The sequence below is a fragment of the Anomaloglossus baeobatrachus genome, unplaced genomic scaffold (genome assembly GCF_048569485.1).
Source record: "Anomaloglossus baeobatrachus isolate aAnoBae1 unplaced genomic scaffold, aAnoBae1.hap1 Scaffold_3567, whole genome shotgun sequence".
Taxonomy (NCBI): domain Eukaryota; kingdom Metazoa; phylum Chordata; class Amphibia; order Anura; family Aromobatidae; genus Anomaloglossus; species Anomaloglossus baeobatrachus.
In genome coordinates this window covers 39,891-62,183 of record NW_027442924.1, presented here as the reverse complement: position 1 = coordinate 62,183, position 22,293 = coordinate 39,891, and the positions used below count along the sequence as shown (strand labels likewise).

The 22,293-nt window shown below is 49.8% G+C and overlaps 10 non-coding genes across 10 annotated transcripts; all 10 read right to left on the bottom strand.

Moving 5' to 3' along the window:
• Nucleotides 1-432: 432 nt before the first annotated feature.
• LOC142272900 (U2 spliceosomal RNA) lies at nt 433-623 on the bottom strand. The gene has a single exon (XR_012737691.1). It is a non-coding gene; the product is annotated as a U2 spliceosomal RNA (small nuclear RNA).
• Nucleotides 624-2,010: 1,387 nt separating this feature from the next.
• LOC142272899 (U2 spliceosomal RNA) lies at nt 2,011-2,201 on the bottom strand. Its single transcript, XR_012737690.1, has one exon. It is a non-coding gene; the product is annotated as a U2 spliceosomal RNA (small nuclear RNA).
• A 1,387-nt stretch (nt 2,202-3,588) lies between these two features.
• Nucleotides 3,589-3,779, bottom strand: LOC142272897 (U2 spliceosomal RNA). Its single transcript, XR_012737689.1, has one exon. It is a non-coding gene; the product is annotated as a U2 spliceosomal RNA (small nuclear RNA).
• A 1,387-nt stretch (nt 3,780-5,166) lies between these two features.
• On the bottom strand, nt 5,167-5,357 carry LOC142272896 (U2 spliceosomal RNA). The gene has a single exon (XR_012737688.1). It is a non-coding gene; the product is annotated as a U2 spliceosomal RNA (small nuclear RNA).
• Nucleotides 5,358-6,744: 1,387 nt separating this feature from the next.
• LOC142272895 (U2 spliceosomal RNA) lies at nt 6,745-6,935 on the bottom strand. The gene has a single exon (XR_012737687.1). It is a non-coding gene; the product is annotated as a U2 spliceosomal RNA (small nuclear RNA).
• A 1,387-nt stretch (nt 6,936-8,322) lies between these two features.
• Nucleotides 8,323-8,513, bottom strand: LOC142272894 (U2 spliceosomal RNA). Its single transcript, XR_012737686.1, has one exon. It is a non-coding gene; the product is annotated as a U2 spliceosomal RNA (small nuclear RNA).
• Nucleotides 8,514-16,505: 7,992 nt separating this feature from the next.
• LOC142272892 (U2 spliceosomal RNA) lies at nt 16,506-16,696 on the bottom strand. The gene has a single exon (XR_012737684.1). It is a non-coding gene; the product is annotated as a U2 spliceosomal RNA (small nuclear RNA).
• Nucleotides 16,697-18,083: 1,387 nt separating this feature from the next.
• Nucleotides 18,084-18,274, bottom strand: LOC142272891 (U2 spliceosomal RNA). The gene has a single exon (XR_012737683.1). It is a non-coding gene; the product is annotated as a U2 spliceosomal RNA (small nuclear RNA).
• Nucleotides 18,275-19,661: 1,387 nt separating this feature from the next.
• LOC142272890 (U2 spliceosomal RNA) lies at nt 19,662-19,852 on the bottom strand. The gene has a single exon (XR_012737682.1). It is a non-coding gene; the product is annotated as a U2 spliceosomal RNA (small nuclear RNA).
• A 1,387-nt stretch (nt 19,853-21,239) lies between these two features.
• On the bottom strand, nt 21,240-21,430 carry LOC142272889 (U2 spliceosomal RNA). Its single transcript, XR_012737681.1, has one exon. It is a non-coding gene; the product is annotated as a U2 spliceosomal RNA (small nuclear RNA).
• Nucleotides 21,431-22,293: the final 863 nt, after the last annotated feature.

Below are 22,293 nucleotides of genomic sequence, written 5' to 3'. Positions count from 1 at the left end.
TCATTACTCAAAGAAAACCCCAAAAACCAATGCATGATAGGAATAAACAGGTAACTTTCTTTGGAGTGGAAGCGGAGAGATCGCACCAGATGCCAATTCTAGATGTTATCACACCTGTGGTCACTGCAGCAGCAGGTGAATCCACTTTGTCCAAAAGGGATCTATTCCATTCAATTGCAAATGATCTAGATAAGACAGAGAACTGCAGCACGGGGACATAGCCGAGTTGGTCAGGTTGAGTGGTGATGAGTTTGCTATTTGGATGAATAAAGAAAGTCAAAAGTGTGAAAGATAAAAAACAAAAGGAGGAAGTGTGAAAAGTGAATGGGCCAAATTGAGGTGCATATGAAGACGTATGCTTTCTTCCAATTCATTAAATCGGGCTAATATGAATCAGGTGAATTGAGTTCTGCTTTTGGAAACTGGGTTAAGAAGGGGTGCACCGTTCCTGGAGGTACTGCAATACCAGGTCAATGCGTGGAGTGGACAGAGCAAGCTCTTTTTCCATCTCCCTGTTCTAAAAATCCATTTAATATATGGTCCCCAGATAGGGGACGTATCAGATATTAAACTGATAAGAACAGATACTACACTTGATCTTAGCCAAAAGGCCGAGAAGCGATAACCAGAATTGGTTTGGGCCTCGAGTGGCACCCTGGCCTATGCCGGACACATCTTAGGGAGAGAGAGCGAGAGGGAGACAAACCCACGCCTACACAAGACATTTTGTCACCCAAGCCAACCCTTGAAAAGGCTGCTTTGCAGAGCCAAAACAAGAAGAATGGTGCGTTTTGCAGCCGCCGCCCACTGCAATGAATCTGAATAACTCCTCCTTTAGGGCGCAAGCAACTCCCCTCCCCCTTGCAGTCTTTCCAATTCACGATACAAAAAGACGGACAGGACAGGTTGCCTGACTTTCCGTCACTGCCACCCTTTGCCATCCTTACCCGTAGAAAGCCCTTTCATCATCCCCAAACCCTAATCTTTTCCCTTTCCTTCCCAGCCCCCAAACCCTGCCCTCTGTACCTTTCTCACCACCCGCTTCCCTTCTCCTGTCATCCCCCTACCACCCGGGAAAAAAAGAGATTGCCCCCTCCTTCCACTAGCCCACCCTCCCACCCAAAGAACAACTTCTTCTGCGCAGCTTGTTTTCTAGGCAGCAGCGCTATTGTGATGTCATCGGGGGGCATTGTGACAAGCCGCCAGTGTTCCGTCTCTTCATGTTGTGCACAGTTCAAACGGAAAATACATCAACAGGCAGACTACAGAAAAGCTTACTATCAAAGGTTAGAGGGGGGCTTTCTCAGAGGGCTTTTTACAGTTTTTCTATTCCCAATTAGCCGTTTAAGTGTACTTATTGAAAGTAGTAATTCTTTCATAGGCCGCCCTTTCTTAGTATTTGACGTTCCTTATATTGCGGTATGAGGCTTCGCAGTAGGTTGCAAACATTCATCACCCATGACTGTCCCCAATTGAGCTCAGAAGCTCAATGTCTATCATGACCTCTCTTTTAGAATGTCCAAGAGCAAGCAAACTATTCCTCCAGGAGAGGGCGCCAACAGACTACTAAAGAGATCATCATTACTCAAAGAAAACCCCAAAAACCAATGCATGATAGGAATAAACAGGTAACTTTCTTTGGAGTGGAAGCGGAGAGATCGCACCAGATGCCAATTCTAGATGTTATCACACCTGTGGTCACTGCAGCAGCAGGTGAATCCACTTTGTCCAAAAGGGATCTATTCCATTCAATTGCAAATGATCTAGATAAGACAGAGAACTGCAGCACGGGGACATAGCCGAGTTGGTCAGGTTGAGTGGTGATGAGTTTGCTATTTGGATGAATAAAGAAAGTCAAAAGTGTGAAAGATAAAAAACAAAAGGAGGAAGTGTGAAAAGTGAATGGGCCAAATTGAGGTGCATATGAAGACGTATGCTTTCTTCCAATTCATTAAATCGGGCTAATATGAATCAGGTGAATTGAGTTCTGCTTTTGGAAACTGGGTTAAGAAGGGGTGCACCGTTCCTGGAGGTACTGCAATACCAGGTCAATGCGTGGAGTGGACAGAGCAAGCTCTTTTTCCATCTCCCTGTTCTAAAAATCCATTTAATATATGGTCCCCAGATAGGGGACGTATCAGATATTAAACTGATAAGAACAGATACTACACTTGATCTTAGCCAAAAGGCCGAGAAGCGATAACCAGAATTGGTTTGGGCCTCGAGTGGCACCCTGGCCTATGCCGGACACATCTTAGGGAGAGAGAGCGAGAGGGAGACAAACCCACGCCTACACAAGACATTTTGTCACCCAAGCCAACCCTTGAAAAGGCTGCTTTGCAGAGCCAAAACAAGAAGAATGGTGCGTTTTGCAGCCGCCGCCCACTGCAATGAATCTGAATAACTCCTCCTTTAGGGCGCAAGCAACTCCCCTCCCCCTTGCAGTCTTTCCAATTCACGATACAAAAAGACGGACAGGACAGGTTGCCTGACTTTCCGTCACTGCCACCCTTTGCCATCCTTACCCGTAGAAAGCCCTTTCATCATCCCCAAACCCTAATCTTTTCCCTTTCCTTCCCAGCCCCCAAACCCTGCCCTCTGTACCTTTCTCACCACCCGCTTCCCTTCTCCTGTCATCCCCCTACCACCCGGGAAAAAAAGAGATTGCCCCCTCCTTCCACTAGCCCACCCTCCCACCCAAAGAACAACTTCTTCTGCGCAGCTTGTTTTCTAGGCAGCAGCGCTATTGTGATGTCATCGGGGGGCATTGTGACAAGCCGCCAGTGTTCCGTCTCTTCATGTTGTGCACAGTTCAAACGGAAAATACATCAACAGGCAGACTACAGAAAAGCTTACTATCAAAGGTTAGAGGGGGGCTTTCTCAGAGGGCTTTTTACAGTTTTTCTATTCCCAATTAGCCGTTTAAGTGTACTTATTGAAAGTAGTAATTCTTTCATAGGCCGCCCTTTCTTAGTATTTGACGTTCCTTATATTGCGGTATGAGGCTTCGCAGTAGGTTGCAAACATTCATCACCCATGACTGTCCCCAATTGAGCTCAGAAGCTCAATGTCTATCATGACCTCTCTTTTAGAATGTCCAAGAGCAAGCAAACTATTCCTCCAGGAGAGGGCGCCAACAGACTACTAAAGAGATCATCATTACTCAAAGAAAACCCCAAAAACCAATGCATGATAGGAATAAACAGGTAACTTTCTTTGGAGTGGAAGCGGAGAGATCGCACCAGATGCCAATTCTAGATGTTATCACACCTGTGGTCACTGCAGCAGCAGGTGAATCCACTTTGTCCAAAAGGGATCTATTCCATTCAATTGCAAATGATCTAGATAAGACAGAGAACTGCAGCACGGGGACATAGCCGAGTTGGTCAGGTTGAGTGGTGATGAGTTTGCTATTTGGATGAATAAAGAAAGTCAAAAGTGTGAAAGATAAAAAACAAAAGGAGGAAGTGTGAAAAGTGAATGGGCCAAATTGAGGTGCATATGAAGACGTATGCTTTCTTCCAATTCATTAAATCGGGCTAATATGAATCAGGTGAATTGAGTTCTGCTTTTGGAAACTGGGTTAAGAAGGGGTGCACCGTTCCTGGAGGTACTGCAATACCAGGTCAATGCGTGGAGTGGACAGAGCAAGCTCTTTTTCCATCTCCCTGTTCTAAAAATCCATTTAATATATGGTCCCCAGATAGGGGACGTATCAGATATTAAACTGATAAGAACAGATACTACACTTGATCTTAGCCAAAAGGCCGAGAAGCGATAACCAGAATTGGTTTGGGCCTCGAGTGGCACCCTGGCCTATGCCGGACACATCTTAGGGAGAGAGAGCGAGAGGGAGACAAACCCACGCCTACACAAGACATTTTGTCACCCAAGCCAACCCTTGAAAAGGCTGCTTTGCAGAGCCAAAACAAGAAGAATGGTGCGTTTTGCAGCCGCCGCCCACTGCAATGAATCTGAATAACTCCTCCTTTAGGGCGCAAGCAACTCCCCTCCCCCTTGCAGTCTTTCCAATTCACGATACAAAAAGACGGACAGGACAGGTTGCCTGACTTTCCGTCACTGCCACCCTTTGCCATCCTTACCCGTAGAAAGCCCTTTCATCATCCCCAAACCCTAATCTTTTCCCTTTCCTTCCCAGCCCCCAAACCCTGCCCTCTGTACCTTTCTCACCACCCGCTTCCCTTCTCCTGTCATCCCCCTACCACCCGGGAAAAAAAGAGATTGCCCCCTCCTTCCACTAGCCCACCCTCCCACCCAAAGAACAACTTCTTCTGCGCAGCTTGTTTTCTAGGCAGCAGCGCTATTGTGATGTCATCGGGGGGCATTGTGACAAGCCGCCAGTGTTCCGTCTCTTCATGTTGTGCACAGTTCAAACGGAAAATACATCAACAGGCAGACTACAGAAAAGCTTACTATCAAAGGTTAGAGGGGGGCTTTCTCAGAGGGCTTTTTACAGTTTTTCTATTCCCAATTAGCCGTTTAAGTGTACTTATTGAAAGTAGTAATTCTTTCATAGGCCGCCCTTTCTTAGTATTTGACGTTCCTTATATTGCGGTATGAGGCTTCGCAGTAGGTTGCAAACATTCATCACCCATGACTGTCCCCAATTGAGCTCAGAAGCTCAATGTCTATCATGACCTCTCTTTTAGAATGTCCAAGAGCAAGCAAACTATTCCTCCAGGAGAGGGCGCCAACAGACTACTAAAGAGATCATCATTACTCAAAGAAAACCCCAAAAACCAATGCATGATAGGAATAAACAGGTAACTTTCTTTGGAGTGGAAGCGGAGAGATCGCACCAGATGCCAATTCTAGATGTTATCACACCTGTGGTCACTGCAGCAGCAGGTGAATCCACTTTGTCCAAAAGGGATCTATTCCATTCAATTGCAAATGATCTAGATAAGACAGAGAACTGCAGCACGGGGACATAGCCGAGTTGGTCAGGTTGAGTGGTGATGAGTTTGCTATTTGGATGAATAAAGAAAGTCAAAAGTGTGAAAGATAAAAAACAAAAGGAGGAAGTGTGAAAAGTGAATGGGCCAAATTGAGGTGCATATGAAGACGTATGCTTTCTTCCAATTCATTAAATCGGGCTAATATGAATCAGGTGAATTGAGTTCTGCTTTTGGAAACTGGGTTAAGAAGGGGTGCACCGTTCCTGGAGGTACTGCAATACCAGGTCAATGCGTGGAGTGGACAGAGCAAGCTCTTTTTCCATCTCCCTGTTCTAAAAATCCATTTAATATATGGTCCCCAGATAGGGGACGTATCAGATATTAAACTGATAAGAACAGATACTACACTTGATCTTAGCCAAAAGGCCGAGAAGCGATAACCAGAATTGGTTTGGGCCTCGAGTGGCACCCTGGCCTATGCCGGACACATCTTAGGGAGAGAGAGCGAGAGGGAGACAAACCCACGCCTACACAAGACATTTTGTCACCCAAGCCAACCCTTGAAAAGGCTGCTTTGCAGAGCCAAAACAAGAAGAATGGTGCGTTTTGCAGCCGCCGCCCACTGCAATGAATCTGAATAACTCCTCCTTTAGGGCGCAAGCAACTCCCCTCCCCCTTGCAGTCTTTCCAATTCACGATACAAAAAGACGGACAGGACAGGTTGCCTGACTTTCCGTCACTGCCACCCTTTGCCATCCTTACCCGTAGAAAGCCCTTTCATCATCCCCAAACCCTAATCTTTTCCCTTTCCTTCCCAGCCCCCAAACCCTGCCCTCTGTACCTTTCTCACCACCCGCTTCCCTTCTCCTGTCATCCCCCTACCACCCGGGAAAAAAAGAGATTGCCCCCTCCTTCCACTAGCCCACCCTCCCACCCAAAGAACAACTTCTTCTGCGCAGCTTGTTTTCTAGGCAGCAGCGCTATTGTGATGTCATCGGGGGGCATTGTGACAAGCCGCCAGTGTTCCGTCTCTTCATGTTGTGCACAGTTCAAACGGAAAATACATCAACAGGCAGACTACAGAAAAGCTTACTATCAAAGGTTAGAGGGGGGCTTTCTCAGAGGGCTTTTTACAGTTTTTCTATTCCCAATTAGCCGTTTAAGTGTACTTATTGAAAGTAGTAATTCTTTCATAGGCCGCCCTTTCTTAGTATTTGACGTTCCTTATATTGCGGTATGAGGCTTCGCAGTAGGTTGCAAACATTCATCACCCATGACTGTCCCCAATTGAGCTCAGAAGCTCAATGTCTATCATGACCTCTCTTTTAGAATGTCCAAGAGCAAGCAAACTATTCCTCCAGGAGAGGGCGCCAACAGACTACTAAAGAGATCATCATTACTCAAAGAAAACCCCAAAAACCAATGCATGATAGGAATAAACAGGTAACTTTCTTTGGAGTGGAAGCGGAGAGATCGCACCAGATGCCAATTCTAGATGTTATCACACCTGTGGTCACTGCAGCAGCAGGTGAATCCACTTTGTCCAAAAGGGATCTATTCCATTCAATTGCAAATGATCTAGATAAGACAGAGAACTGCAGCACGGGGACATAGCCGAGTTGGTCAGGTTGAGTGGTGATGAGTTTGCTATTTGGATGAATAAAGAAAGTCAAAAGTGTGAAAGATAAAAAACAAAAGGAGGAAGTGTGAAAAGTGAATGGGCCAAATTGAGGTGCATATGAAGACGTATGCTTTCTTCCAATTCATTAAATCGGGCTAATATGAATCAGGTGAATTGAGTTCTGCTTTTGGAAACTGGGTTAAGAAGGGGTGCACCGTTCCTGGAGGTACTGCAATACCAGGTCAATGCGTGGAGTGGACAGAGCAAGCTCTTTTTCCATCTCCCTGTTCTAAAAATCCATTTAATATATGGTCCCCAGATAGGGGACGTATCAGATATTAAACTGATAAGAACAGATACTACACTTGATCTTAGCCAAAAGGCCGAGAAGCGATAACCAGAATTGGTTTGGGCCTCGAGTGGCACCCTGGCCTATGCCGGACACATCTTAGGGAGAGAGAGCGAGAGGGAGACAAACCCACGCCTACACAAGACATTTTGTCACCCAAGCCAACCCTTGAAAAGGCTGCTTTGCAGAGCCAAAACAAGAAGAATGGTGCGTTTTGCAGCCGCCGCCCACTGCAATGAATCTGAATAACTCCTCCTTTAGGGCGCAAGCAACTCCCCTCCCCCTTGCAGTCTTTCCAATTCACGATACAAAAAGACGGACAGGACAGGTTGCCTGACTTTCCGTCACTGCCACCCTTTGCCATCCTTACCCGTAGAAAGCCCTTTCATCATCCCCAAACCCTAATCTTTTCCCTTTCCTTCCCAGCCCCCAAACCCTGCCCTCTGTACCTTTCTCACCACCCGCTTCCCTTCTCCTGTCATCCCCCTACCACCCGGGAAAAAAAGAGATTGCCCCCTCCTTCCACTAGCCCACCCTCCCACCCAAAGAACAACTTCTTCTGCGCAGCTTGTTTTCTAGGCAGCAGCGCTATTGTGATGTCATCGGGGGGCATTGTGACAAGCCGCCAGTGTTCCGTCTCTTCATGTTGTGCACAGTTCAAACGGAAAATACATCAACAGGCAGACTACAGAAAAGCTTACTATCAAAGGTTAGAGGGGGGCTTTCTCAGAGGGCTTTTTACAGTTTTTCTATTCCCAATTAGCCGTTTAAGTGTACTTATTGAAAGTAGTAATTCTTTCATAGGCCGCCCTTTCTTAGTATTTGACGTTCCTTATATTGCGGTATGAGGCTTCGCAGTAGGTTGCAAACATTCATCACCCATGACTGTCCCCAATTGAGCTCAGAAGCTCAATGTCTATCATGACCTCTCTTTTAGAATGTCCAAGAGCAAGCAAACTATTCCTCCAGGAGAGGGCGCCAACAGACTACTAAAGAGATCATCATTACTCAAAGAAAACCCCAAAAACCAATGCATGATAGGAATAAACAGGTAACTTTCTTTGGAGTGGAAGCGGAGAGATCGCACCAGATGCCAATTCTAGATGTTATCACACCTGTGGTCACTGCAGCAGCAGGTGAATCCACTTTGTCCAAAAGGGATCTATTCCATTCAATTGCAAATGATCTAGATAAGACAGAGAACTGCAGCACGGGGACATAGCCGAGTTGGTCAGGTTGAGTGGTGATGAGTTTGCTATTTGGATGAATAAAGAAAGTCAAAAGTGTGAAAGATAAAAAACAAAAGGAGGAAGTGTGAAAAGTGAATGGGCCAAATTGAGGTGCATATGAAGACGTATGCTTTCTTCCAATTCATTAAATCGGGCTAATATGAATCAGGTGAATTGAGTTCTGCTTTTGGAAACTGGGTTAAGAAGGGGTGCACCGTTCCTGGAGGTACTGCAATACCAGGTCAATGCGTGGAGTGGACAGAGCAAGCTCTTTTTCCATCTCCCTGTTCTAAAAATCCATTTAATATATGGTCCCCAGATAGGGGACGTATCAGATATTAAACTGATAAGAACAGATACTACACTTGATCTTAGCCAAAAGGCCGAGAAGCGATAACCAGAATTGGTTTGGGCCTCGAGTGGCACCCTGGCCTATGCCGGACACATCTTAGGGAGAGAGAGCGAGAGGGAGACAAACCCACGCCTACACAAGACATTTTGTCACCCAAGCCAACCCTTGAAAAGGCTGCTTTGCAGAGCCAAAACAAGAAGAATGGTGCGTTTTGCAGCCGCCGCCCACTGCAATGAATCTGAATAACTCCTCCTTTAGGGCGCAAGCAACTCCCCTCCCCCTTGCAGTCTTTCCAATTCACGATACAAAAAGACGGACAGGACAGGTTGCCTGACTTTCCGTCACTGCCACCCTTTGCCATCCTTACCCGTAGAAAGCCCTTTCATCATCCCCAAACCCTAATCTTTTCCCTTTCCTTCCCAGCCCCCAAACCCTGCCCTCTGTACCTTTCTCACCACCCGCTTCCCTTCTCCTGTCATCCCCCTACCACCCGGGAAAAAAAGAGATTGCCCCCTCCTTCCACTAGCCCACCCTCCCACCCAAAGAACAACTTCTTCTGCGCAGCTTGTTTTCTAGGCAGCAGCGCTATTGTGATGTCATCGGGGGGCATTGTGACAAGCCGCCAGTGTTCCGTCTCTTCATGTTGTGCACAGTTCAAACGGAAAATACATCAACAGGCAGACTACAGAAAAGCTTACTATCAAAGGTTAGAGGGGGGCTTTCTCAGAGGGCTTTTTACAGTTTTTCTATTCCCAATTAGCCGTTTAAGTGTACTTATTGAAAGTAGTATGACCAGCTGAGGGAGGATTCTCCGGTCATGATGTCTGTGTAACCAAACCCCCTTATCCTCTAAAATTAAACACACGGACTGCATGCGACTTGGTTCAAATGGCCACAGCAGCCTTTTTATTGCCTATTGTTTTACAGACTAGTACCTTAGGGACGCCGTCCAACGGGCGACCCAAAACAACCACATAACGGTAACAATAGACAATAACATTTACAATACCCCCCGGGGTAGGCCCAGTCCACTACTACTACTCCCCCTGTCCCCGGCCGCAACACACCGACCCAGAGACGAGGTGCCAATCACCCACGGATTGACCCCCACACTTTGGCAGAACCCCGTGCCTGCCACATCCCGGAAACCGAGAGCCACCATACCAAGACAATGACTCCCGGTCCAGCCACCAATCACTTCCAAACCTCTGGACCAGACCTACCCCCACCGCTACTGTGACAAAAGGTATCCCAACTACCCAAAAACATCTCCCACATGACAACACAAAGGGAGGGTGGGCGGGGATCGTTCGGCGTCCGGAAACAGAAGAGGAGGTAACTCCTTCCTCTCCCAGCTAACCCTTTCCCTGCTCCTCCTCTTCCTCCCCGGCTAAAACCATCCCCCAAAGCCATATTAGGCATATACCACTGTCCCTATTAACCCATCACTCCCTACCTCCCCCTTGGTCATGTCGCCCCTCCCCCCAAGTGGGTCCGTGGCTTTCTTGACCAGCTGAGGGAGGATTCTCCGGTCATGATGTCTGTGTAACCAAACCCCCTTATCCTCTAAAATTAAACACACGGACTGCATGCGACTTGGTTCAAATGGCCACAGCAGCCTTTTTATTGCCTATTGTTTTACAGACTAGTACCTTAGGGACGCCGTCCAACGGGCGACCCAAAACAACCACATAACGGTAACAATAGACAATAACATTTACAATACCCCCCGGGGTAGGCCCAGTCCACTACTACTACTCCCCCTGTCCCCGGCCGCAACACACCGACCCAGAGACGAGGTGCCAATCACCCACGGATTGACCCCCACACTTTGGCAGAACCCCGTGCCTGCCACATCCCGGAAACCGAGAGCCACCATACCAAGACAATGACTCCCGGTCCAGCCACCAATCACTTCCAAACCTCTGGACCAGACCTACCCCCACCGCCACAGGACAGACCACGTGACACCTTACGTGGCCTGGACCCGCCACACACCAAAAGCACGCTCCACACCATCCTGCAGACCCAACGCCCATAAATCCAGACCGACCTCGTTGAGGTGCACACCATCACCCCTCCGAAATTGCCAATCAGCCGGCTCCAAATCCCTGTGCCGTACCACAATCCCACCATTCCTGGTCACAAACCTAGCCACTACCCTATTCACCTGGGCCCTGGCCTTATTAACCTTCTCCACCGACCGAGCCCCCCTCCATGCCAACCTGGTCACTATGTCAGACCATACGACCAGCAAACCAGGATACCGCTTCCACAACTGCAGTAAATCAATCTTTATGTCTCGGATCAAATCCCGCGACGCCCTGGCACCAAGATCATTACCCCCCACATGCAATACCAGCACATCCGGGGGCCGCTCAACTTTACAATGGAAACGAAATTCCGGGACCACCCTGCCCCACTCCATGCCCCGAACTCCGATCCATCGAACAGTCGCCTGCGCACGATCCAAACCCAGCTGTCGACCATTCGGGCGGACCTCCGCCCGACGGGCACCCCAAAATACGAAGGAGTGCCCCAAGATCCAGATCAGGCACTTCCCTATAACAAATAAAACAAAACGAAAATATCAAAACCAATAACAGCACAACCACCAACACATCAAAAAACACCCCTTTCCTCAAACCTTCCGCACGTAACCAAAGTCCCATGATGCTACAACAACTGCGGTCTCACATACCGCCGAAAACAAGAAGATTCCCATCTACCAATACGCTTTACCACCTCATCTCCAAGCCCCCAACGGGCTGCCTCCGTTGCTGCACCAATTCGGAATGAATGCGACCCGAATTCCTCCGGGCGCTCCCCCGCGTTACGTAGACTTAGCCGCAGCACCGCCACAAACTGAAACCTCGACAAAAACGACCCATTCAAATGCCGCAACAACGGGCCAGGTAAGCCTCCCCTCACGGCCATAAATCTCTCGACTAAACGCACAGGGCACAATTCCTCTCCTGGAACCGCATATAACACCACCAATCTACCACGGCCCAGCTGATCCATTTTTGACCGGCGAATCCGGCACTCCACCTGACTACTGCTCACTTGCACGTCCTCAAACATCAAACCACCACCCGTCACCCTGGACGGGCTCACCAGCTCGCCTATCCGGAACGCCCCATAAAAAGCGAGACCGAAAGCCGTTGTAAATAGAACCGTCTCGTACACAGACTCACAAATGCCGCTCAGGCCACCCACCATCCGTCTCAACAAACCAAACGATACAGGGCGCCTCTTGTCCCTTTCCCGTACGCCACGGCGAAAGCCCCGCAAAGCCTGACGAACCCGAAAATCCTGTGAAACATCACGCTCCCCTCTCATTTTTAACCAAAATGCCACTGCCGACACCCGATGTGCCACAGCCGATGCCGATCGCCCGGCTGAAAAATCCGTACTCACCAATGACAACAAAGCCACCAAGTAATCCACGCTTTCCCCACCAAACATCAGACGCAACAACTCCTCCCATTCAGCCCACACCTTAGCATACCGGCACCAAGTCACCTCGGTCACCGAGTTCCGAATCAAGTCTGAGATCACCGCCTCACCAGATGCCACAAATCCTCGGGGCACTCCACTCCAACTTCGTCCGCCCACGGCAACAGCGCCCGAAACCTGCTGAACTGAAAACGAGACAAAGCATCAGCCACCTCGTTGTCAACACCCGGAACGTGCCTTGCCACTACCTGCACATTCAACTGCAGACATCTCAACACTAAATGCCGCAAATACACCACCACCGGCTCCGACTTAGCAGACAAGTTGTTAATCGCGTGCACCACCGCCTGGTTATCACAATGAAAACACACTTTCCTTCCGGCAAAGTGCGACCCCCATAGCTCCACTGCCACTACAATGGGGAATAGCTCTAACAGAGCCAAATTCCTAACCAAGCCGCTCTCCCGCCACGCCTGTGGCCACTGCCCGACACACCAATGACCTCTGAAGACAGCCCCAAACCCGGCCGACCCCGCCGCATCCGTAAACAGCTGCAACGCCCCGTTAGACGCCACCCTCTCCATCACCAGCGTCCGGCCGTTGAAATGCTGCAAAAATTGATCCCATACTTCCAAATCGTCCCTGATCGCCTTTGTGATCCGCACAAAATGCGCCGGCAACCGTACCCCGGCCGTCGCCGTCGCCAAACGCCTCGCAAACACTCTCCCCATTGGCACAATTCTGCAAGCAAAATTCAATTTTCCAAGCAAAGACTGCACCGCCTTAAGCCGCACCTTCTTCGCCGCTTTTACCCCTGACACTGCGGACCTCAAATCACGGACCTTCTCCGCCGGCAACCTGCATTCCATAGCAATGGTGTCAATTTCAATTCCCAGAAAACACATCACCGGCGCCGGGCCTTCCGTCTTATCCGGCGCCAAAGGAATCCCGAAACTGGCCGCAACTTTTTGCAACGCAAATAGCAAACCCGCACAAACCATCGAACCCGCCGGCCCGACACACAGGAAATCATCCAAGTAATGAATGATGGACGTAAGCCCGGACACGTCCCGAACCACCCACTCAACAAACGAACTAAATGCCTCAAAGTACGAACACGAAATGGAACAGCCCATTGGCAAACAACGATCAACATAATAACTGCCATCCCACCAGCAACCCAACAAATGCTGACTATCTGGATGAACCGGTAACAACCGAAACGCTGCTTCCACATCCGCCTTTGCCATCAATGCACCCCGCCCCGCCGCCCTAACCAGGTCCAACGCCTTATCGAACGACACATAATATACCGCCGACAACTCCGGCGCAATGCCATCATTCACCGATAACCCTTCCGGGTAAGACAAATGATGAATCAGCCGAAATTTATTCCGCTCCTTCTTTGGTACCACCCCCAACGGTGACACCACCAAATTCCCGCACGGCGGGGCGACATAAGGGCCGCCCATCCTGCCCAAAGCCACCTCCCTTTCCAGCTTCTCATCCACCACTTCCGGGTGATCCCGAGCGGAACGCAAATTACGATACGGCGGAACCGATGCATTAACAACCGACGGAATATGAAAACCATCCGAAAAACCAGAACTTAACAACGCCGCCGCCTCCTTGTCCGGATACCTATTTAAAAACGGAACCATCACTTCTACCTTCACCGGCGTCGTCCCTCTTACCAGCCCCATCACCAGCCTTTCCTTTTCCTTTTTTAAAACATTTGGACAAGCTATGTCCCCCCCCACATCCGGAGCATTCATGCTTAAAACGGCACGCCGCTCCAAACCTGCACTGCCCTTCATTGTACTGCCAACACAAACCTTTCTTGAAACTTGCCGGGGACCCGGCCCCCCCCGAACCCCCGGCGCCCCCCCGAAAGGGCTGAGCCGGTGCCGACATCAATCGCATCCATAAGGAAATATCCTTATGGTCCCAACGCATATCTGGCCGCAATGCCTTCCGCTGCCTAAATTGCTCGTCGTAGCGCAGCCACGCCAGTCCGCCATAAACTCGATAAGCCTCCCCTATCGCATCCATGTAGCCGAACAAAGCCGAACAATGCTCCGGCTCCTTCTCCCCGACCACGCTCGCCAAAATCGCAAATGCCTGTAGCCAGTTGGCAAAAGTCCGAGGAATAAGCCTATAACGGCGCTTTTCCTCCTCGTCCTTCTCCTTTTTGGAATCACTCGGCTTAACCCTATCCAAATTAAATTTCTCCAGGGGAAGCAGAGAAAATATCTCCACATATTCCCCTTTCCAAATTTTTTCCCGCACCTCCTTCTTTAAATGGGCCCCCAGCGGGCCCTCAAAACAAACATAAACTTCGCTTTTAGCCCTATCATCTAAGCGCACCACCTCATCCTCCTTCTCCTTTTCCTTCTCCTTTTCCTTCTCCTTTTCCTTCTCCTTTCCCCCCCCCGTCTCACTCCCCCCTTCGCCCCCCCCCTCTACTCGCACCCGCTCCGTCACCCCCCGTCGCCGCCGAGGCCCCTAAACCGGCTGCACCCACCCACGCCGCCACCGGCGCCTGGGCCCCCTCCCCCCCCGCTCCCGAAGCCGCCGCCAGCCCCTGCAACAGCCCCAACAATTGACTCCACACTGCGAAACCAGCGGGCGCTGCCGTAGCCGCAGCCGCCCCCCCCCCCGAAGCCCCCCGCCAGCGCAGCCCCTGCCGCCTCCGCGGCCGTCTCACCCGACCGCCGCTCGGCGTCTCCCGAGACCGCCGCCTCGCTGTCCTCCGTCTGTCGTCCATCCGACTCCTCCGAACCGAAAGCCTCTTCCCCCTCCTCGCCGCTGGCCTCATCTTCCATCCGACATCCGGGGGGCGCCGCCGCAGCACCCCCCCCCACCACGGCCGCCAGACAGGGCCGCCGCGTGGGCAGAGTCATCCCCGCTCCATCTCTTGCCCCGGGGTGACAACCCAGGAGACCGTCCTGTCCCCCGCGCCGGCACCCCGGGCCTCGACCTCTTGCGCCCGCCCCCCTGCCGACTGCAAGGGGCCTCTGGGCGCGGACGACCAGACGCCCGGCTCCGGATCTCAGCCGTCGTCGCCTCTGGCCCTCCTGGGCTATTGCAGGCCTCCATCCGCCGAGTCCTCCCGCTCCCACGGGAGACTGCCACATCCGGGGGCTGCACAGCGGTACTGAGTGACCCGGCGGTTGCCGCAGGGCTCCCGCCGTCACTCCTTCTCTCAGCCGCACCGGGGTCAGGCACCGCAGACCCCCCCCCCGGCGCCGGACCTACCGCCACGTGCAGCCCCGCGGTCCCCCCGCCGACTGCAGGGGGATCTGCTGGCCTCACTCCTGCGCCGAGCGCGCTCCCGGCCTGGAGCCGCTGCAGTCTCAGTAACTCCAGCCCGGAGGCCGGGACCGGAAGCAGGCCCCGTGCTGGCCACTCCCACCTCCCGACCGCCGCGGCTGGAACGAAGATTCCTCCCGCCGGCCTCTGCAGCAGCCAGACGCTGCTGCTGCGCTGCACTCTGCGGAGGGTCCCTGGAGGGGCTCTTACATCTCCTCCTCGCCCCCCCCGCGCCCGGGGAATACCTGCGGGGGGGCCGCGACTGGCGCCCGCCGCTGCTGGGGGGACGAGGGGCAAGCGCCGACGGGTTAACCCCGGCAGCCCTGATGTGGGTCTGCACTGCCAGGGGCCCGTGCGCTGCGACCGCTGCCTGAATCAGACGCTGGAGCTCCTGAAGATCTGCCATGGAGGTGCACGTGCAGATCGTTCGGCGTCCGGAAACAGAAGAGGAGGTAACTCCTTCCTCTCCCAGCTAACCCTTTCCCTGCTCCTCCTCTTCCTCCCCGGCTAAAACCATCCCCCAAAGCCATATTAGGCATATACCACTGTCCCTATTAACCCATCACTCCCTACCTCCCCCTTGGTCATGTCGCCCCTCCCCCCAAGTGGGTCCGTGGCTTTCTATTCTTTCATAGGCCGCCCTTTCTTAGTATTTGACGTTCCTTATATTGCGGTATGAGGCTTCGCAGTAGGTTGCAAACATTCATCACCCATGACTGTCCCCAATTGAGCTCAGAAGCTCAATGTCTATCATGACCTCTCTTTTAGAATGTCCAAGAGCAAGCAAACTATTCCTCCAGGAGAGGGCGCCAACAGACTACTAAAGAGATCATCATTACTCAAAGAAAACCCCAAAAACCAATGCATGATAGGAATAAACAGGTAACTTTCTTTGGAGTGGAAGCGGAGAGATCGCACCAGATGCCAATTCTAGATGTTATCACACCTGTGGTCACTGCAGCAGCAGGTGAATCCACTTTGTCCAAAAGGGATCTATTCCATTCAATTGCAAATGATCTAGATAAGACAGAGAACTGCAGCACGGGGACATAGCCGAGTTGGTCAGGTTGAGTGGTGATGAGTTTGCTATTTGGATGAATAAAGAAAGTCAAAAGTGTGAAAGATAAAAAACAAAAGGAGGAAGTGTGAAAAGTGAATGGGCCAAATTGAGGTGCATATGAAGACGTATGCTTTCTTCCAATTCATTAAATCGGGCTAATATGAATCAGGTGAATTGAGTTCTGCTTTTGGAAACTGGGTTAAGAAGGGGTGCACCGTTCCTGGAGGTACTGCAATACCAGGTCAATGCGTGGAGTGGACAGAGCAAGCTCTTTTTCCATCTCCCTGTTCTAAAAATCCATTTAATATATGGTCCCCAGATAGGGGACGTATCAGATATTAAACTGATAAGAACAGATACTACACTTGATCTTAGCCAAAAGGCCGAGAAGCGATAACCAGAATTGGTTTGGGCCTCGAGTGGCACCCTGGCCTATGCCGGACACATCTTAGGGAGAGAGAGCGAGAGGGAGACAAACCCACGCCTACACAAGACATTTTGTCACCCAAGCCAACCCTTGAAAAGGCTGCTTTGCAGAGCCAAAACAAGAAGAATGGTGCGTTTTGCAGCCGCCGCCCACTGCAATGAATCTGAATAACTCCTCCTTTAGGGCGCAAGCAACTCCCCTCCCCCTTGCAGTCTTTCCAATTCACGATACAAAAAGACGGACAGGACAGGTTGCCTGACTTTCCGTCACTGCCACCCTTTGCCATCCTTACCCGTAGAAAGCCCTTTCATCATCCCCAAACCCTAATCTTTTCCCTTTCCTTCCCAGCCCCCAAACCCTGCCCTCTGTACCTTTCTCACCACCCGCTTCCCTTCTCCTGTCATCCCCCTACCACCCGGGAAAAAAAGAGATTGCCCCCTCCTTCCACTAGCCCACCCTCCCACCCAAAGAACAACTTCTTCTGCGCAGCTTGTTTTCTAGGCAGCAGCGCTATTGTGATGTCATCGGGGGGCATTGTGACAAGCCGCCAGTGTTCCGTCTCTTCATGTTGTGCACAGTTCAAACGGAAAATACATCAACAGGCAGACTACAGAAAAGCTTACTATCAAAGGTTAGAGGGGGGCTTTCTCAGAGGGCTTTTTACAGTTTTTCTATTCCCAATTAGCCGTTTAAGTGTACTTATTGAAAGTAGTAATTCTTTCATAGGCCGCCCTTTCTTAGTATTTGACGTTCCTTATATTGCGGTATGAGGCTTCGCAGTAGGTTGCAAACATTCATCACCCATGACTGTCCCCAATTGAGCTCAGAAGCTCAATGTCTATCATGACCTCTCTTTTAGAATGTCCAAGAGCAAGCAAACTATTCCTCCAGGAGAGGGCGCCAACAGACTACTAAAGAGATCATCATTACTCAAAGAAAACCCCAAAAACCAATGCATGATAGGAATAAACAGGTAACTTTCTTTGGAGTGGAAGCGGAGAGATCGCACCAGATGCCAATTCTAGATGTTATCACACCTGTGGTCACTGCAGCAGCAGGTGAATCCACTTTGTCCAAAAGGGATCTATTCCATTCAATTGCAAATGATCTAGATAAGACAGAGAACTGCAGCACGGGGACATAGCCGAGTTGGTCAGGTTGAGTGGTGATGAGTTTGCTATTTGGATGAATAAAGAAAGTCAAAAGTGTGAAAGATAAAAAACAAAAGGAGGAAGTGTGAAAAGTGAATGGGCCAAATTGAGGTGCATATGAAGACGTATGCTTTCTTCCAATTCATTAAATCGGGCTAATATGAATCAGGTGAATTGAGTTCTGCTTTTGGAAACTGGGTTAAGAAGGGGTGCACCGTTCCTGGAGGTACTGCAATACCAGGTCAATGCGTGGAGTGGACAGAGCAAGCTCTTTTTCCATCTCCCTGTTCTAAAAATCCATTTAATATATGGTCCCCAGATAGGGGACGTATCAGATATTAAACTGATAAGAACAGATACTACACTTGATCTTAGCCAAAAGGCCGAGAAGCGATAACCAGAATTGGTTTGGGCCTCGAGTGGCACCCTGGCCTATGCCGGACACATCTTAGGGAGAGAGAGCGAGAGGGAGACAAACCCACGCCTACACAAGACATTTTGTCACCCAAGCCAACCCTTGAAAAGGCTGCTTTGCAGAGCCAAAACAAGAAGAATGGTGCGTTTTGCAGCCGCCGCCCACTGCAATGAATCTGAATAACTCCTCCTTTAGGGCGCAAGCAACTCCCCTCCCCCTTGCAGTCTTTCCAATTCACGATACAAAAAGACGGACAGGACAGGTTGCCTGACTTTCCGTCACTGCCACCCTTTGCCATCCTTACCCGTAGAAAGCCCTTTCATCATCCCCAAACCCTAATCTTTTCCCTTTCCTTCCCAGCCCCCAAACCCTGCCCTCTGTACCTTTCTCACCACCCGCTTCCCTTCTCCTGTCATCCCCCTACCACCCGGGAAAAAAAGAGATTGCCCCCTCCTTCCACTAGCCCACCCTCCCACCCAAAGAACAACTTCTTCTGCGCAGCTTGTTTTCTAGGCAGCAGCGCTATTGTGATGTCATCGGGGGGCATTGTGACAAGCCGCCAGTGTTCCGTCTCTTCATGTTGTGCACAGTTCAAACGGAAAATACATCAACAGGCAGACTACAGAAAAGCTTACTATCAAAGGTTAGAGGGGGGCTTTCTCAGAGGGCTTTTTACAGTTTTTCTATTCCCAATTAGCCGTTTAAGTGTACTTATTGAAAGTAGTAATTCTTTCATAGGCCGCCCTTTCTTAGTATTTGACGTTCCTTATATTGCGGTATGAGGCTTCGCAGTAGGTTGCAAACATTCATCACCCATGACTGTCCCCAATTGAGCTCAGAAGCTCAATGTCTATCATGACCTCTCTTTTAGAATGTCCAAGAGCAAGCAAACTATTCCTCCAGGAGAGGGCGCCAACAGACTACTAAAGAGATCATCATTACTCAAAGAAAACCCCAAAAACCAATGCATGATAGGAATAAACAGGTAACTTTCTTTGGAGTGGAAGCGGAGAGATCGCACCAGATGCCAATTCTAGATGTTATCACACCTGTGGTCACTGCAGCAGCAGGTGAATCCACTTTGTCCAAAAGGGATCTATTCCATTCAATTGCAAATGATCTAGATAAGACAGAGAACTGCAGCACGGGGACATAGCCGAGTTGGTCAGGTTGAGTGGTGATGAGTTTGCTATTTGGATGAATAAAGAAAGTCAAAAGTGTGAAAGATAAAAAACAAAAGGAGGAAGTGTGAAAAGTGAATGGGCCAAATTGAGGTGCATATGAAGACGTATGCTTTCTTCCAATTCATTAAATCGGGCTAATATGAATCAGGTGAATTGAGTTCTGCTTTTGGAAACTGGGTTAAGAAGGGGTGCACCGTTCCTGGAGGTACTGCAATACCAGGTCAATGCGTGGAGTGGACAGAGCAAGCTCTTTTTCCATCTCCCTGTTCTAAAAATCCATTTAATATATGGTCCCCAGATAGGGGACGTATCAGATATTAAACTGATAAGAACAGATACTACACTTGATCTTAGCCAAAAGGCCGAGAAGCGATAACCAGAATTGGTTTGGGCCTCGAGTGGCACCCTGGCCTATGCCGGACACATCTTAGGGAGAGAGAGCGAGAGGGAGACAAACCCACGCCTACACAAGACATTTTGTCACCCAAGCCAACCCTTGAAAAGGCTGCTTTGCAGAGCCAAAACAAGAAGAATGGTGCGTTTTGCAGCCGCCGCCCACTGCAATGAATCTGAATAACTCCTCCTTTAGGGCGCAAGCAACTCCCCTCCCCCTTGCAGTCTTTCCAATTCACGATACAAAAAGACGGACAGGACAGGTTGCCTGACTTTCCGTCACTGCCACCCTTTGCCATCCTTACCCGTAGAAAGCCCTTTCATCATCCCCAAACCCTAATCTTTTCCCTTTCCTTCCCAGCCCCCAAACCCTGCCCTCTGTACCTTTCTCACCACCCGCTTCCCTTCTCCTGTCATCCCCCTACCACCCGGGAAAAAAAGAGATTGCCCCCTCCTTCCACTAGCCCACCCTCCCACCCAAAGAACAACTTCTTCTGCGCAGCTTGTTTTCTAGGCAGCAGCGCTATTGTGATGTCATCGGGGGGCATTGTGACAAGCCGCCAGTGTTCCGTCTCTTCATGTTGTGCACAGTTCAAACGGAAAATACATCAACAGGCAGACTACAGAAAAGCTTACTATCAAAGGTTAGAGGGGGGCTTTCTCAGAGGGCTTTTTACAGTTTTTCTATTCCCAATTAGCCGTTTAAGTGTACTTATTGAAAGTAGTAATTCTTTCATAGGCCGCCCTTTCTTAGTATTTGACGTTCCTTATATTGCGGTATGAGGCTTCGCAGTAGGTTGCAAACATTCATCACCCATGACTGTCCCCAATTGAGCTCAGAAGCTCAATGTCTATCATGACCTCTCTTTTAGAATGTCCAAGAGCAAGCAAACTATTCCTCCAGGAGAGGGCGCCAACAGACTACTAAAGAGATCATCATTACTCAAAGAAAACCCCAAAAACCAATGCATGATAGGAATAAACAGGTAACTTTCTTTGGAGTGGAAGCGGAGAGATCGCACCAGATGCCAATTCTAGATGTTATCACACCTGTGGTCACTGCAGCAGCAGGTGAATCCACTTTGTCCAAAAGGGATCTATTCCATTCAATTGCAAATGATCTAGATAAGACAGAGAACTGCAGCACGGGGACATAGCCGAGTTGGTCAGGTTGAGTGGTGATGAGTTTGCTATTTGGATGAATAAAGAAAGTCAAAAGTGTGAAAGATAAAAAACAAAAGGAGGAAGTGTGAAAAGTGAATGGGCCAAATTGAGGTGCATATGAAGACGTATGCTTTCTTCCAATTCATTAAATCGGGCTAATATGAATCAGGTGAATTGAGTTCTGCTTTTGGAAACTGGGTTAAGAAGGGGTGCACCGTTCCTGGAGGTACTGCAATACCAGGTCAATGCGTGGAGTGGACAGAGCAAGCTCTTTTTCCATCTCCCTGTTCTAAAAATCCATTTAATATATGGTCCCCAGATAGGGGACGTATCAGATATTAAACTGATAAGAACAGATACTACACTTGATCTTAGCCAAAAGGCCGAGAAGCGATAACCAGAATTGGTTTGGGCCTCGAGTGGCACCCTGGCCTATGCCGGACACATCTTAGGGAGAGAGAGCGAGAGGGAGACAAACCCACGCCTACACAAGACATTTTGTCACCCAAGCCAACCCTTGAAAAGGCTGCTTTGCAGAGCCAAAACAAGAAGAATGGTGCGTTTTGCAGCCGCCGCCCACTGCAATGAATCTGAATAACTCCTCCTTTAGGGCGCAAGCAACTCCCCTCCCCCTTGCAGTCTTTCCAATTCACGATACAAAAAGACGGACAGGACAGGTTGCCTGACTTTCCGTCACTGCCACCCTTTGCCATCCTTACCCGTAGAAAGCCCTTTCATCATCCCCAAACCCTAATCTTTTCCCTTTCCTTCCCAGCCCCCAAACCCTGCCCTCTGTACCTTTCTCACCACCCGCTTCCCTTCTCCTGTCATCCCCCTACCACCCGGGAAAAAAAGAGATTGCCCCCTCCTTCCACTAGCCCACCCTCCCACCCAAAGAACAACTTCTTCTGCGCAGCTTGTTTTCTAGGCAGCAGCGCTATTGTGATGTCATCGGGGGGCATTGTGACAAGCCGCCAGTGTTCCGTCTCTTCATGTTGTGCACAGTTCAAACGGAAAATACATCAACAGGCAGACTACAGAAAAGCTTACTATCAAAGGTTAGAGGGGGGCTTTCTCAGAGGGCTTTTTACAGTTTTTCTATTCCCAATTAGCCGTTTAAGTGTACTTATTGAAAGTAGTAATTCTTTCATAGGCCGCCCTTTCTTAGTATTTGACGTTCCTTATATTGCGGTATGAGGCTTCGCAGTAGGTTGCAAACATTCATCACCCATGACTGTCCCCAATTGAGCTCAGAAGC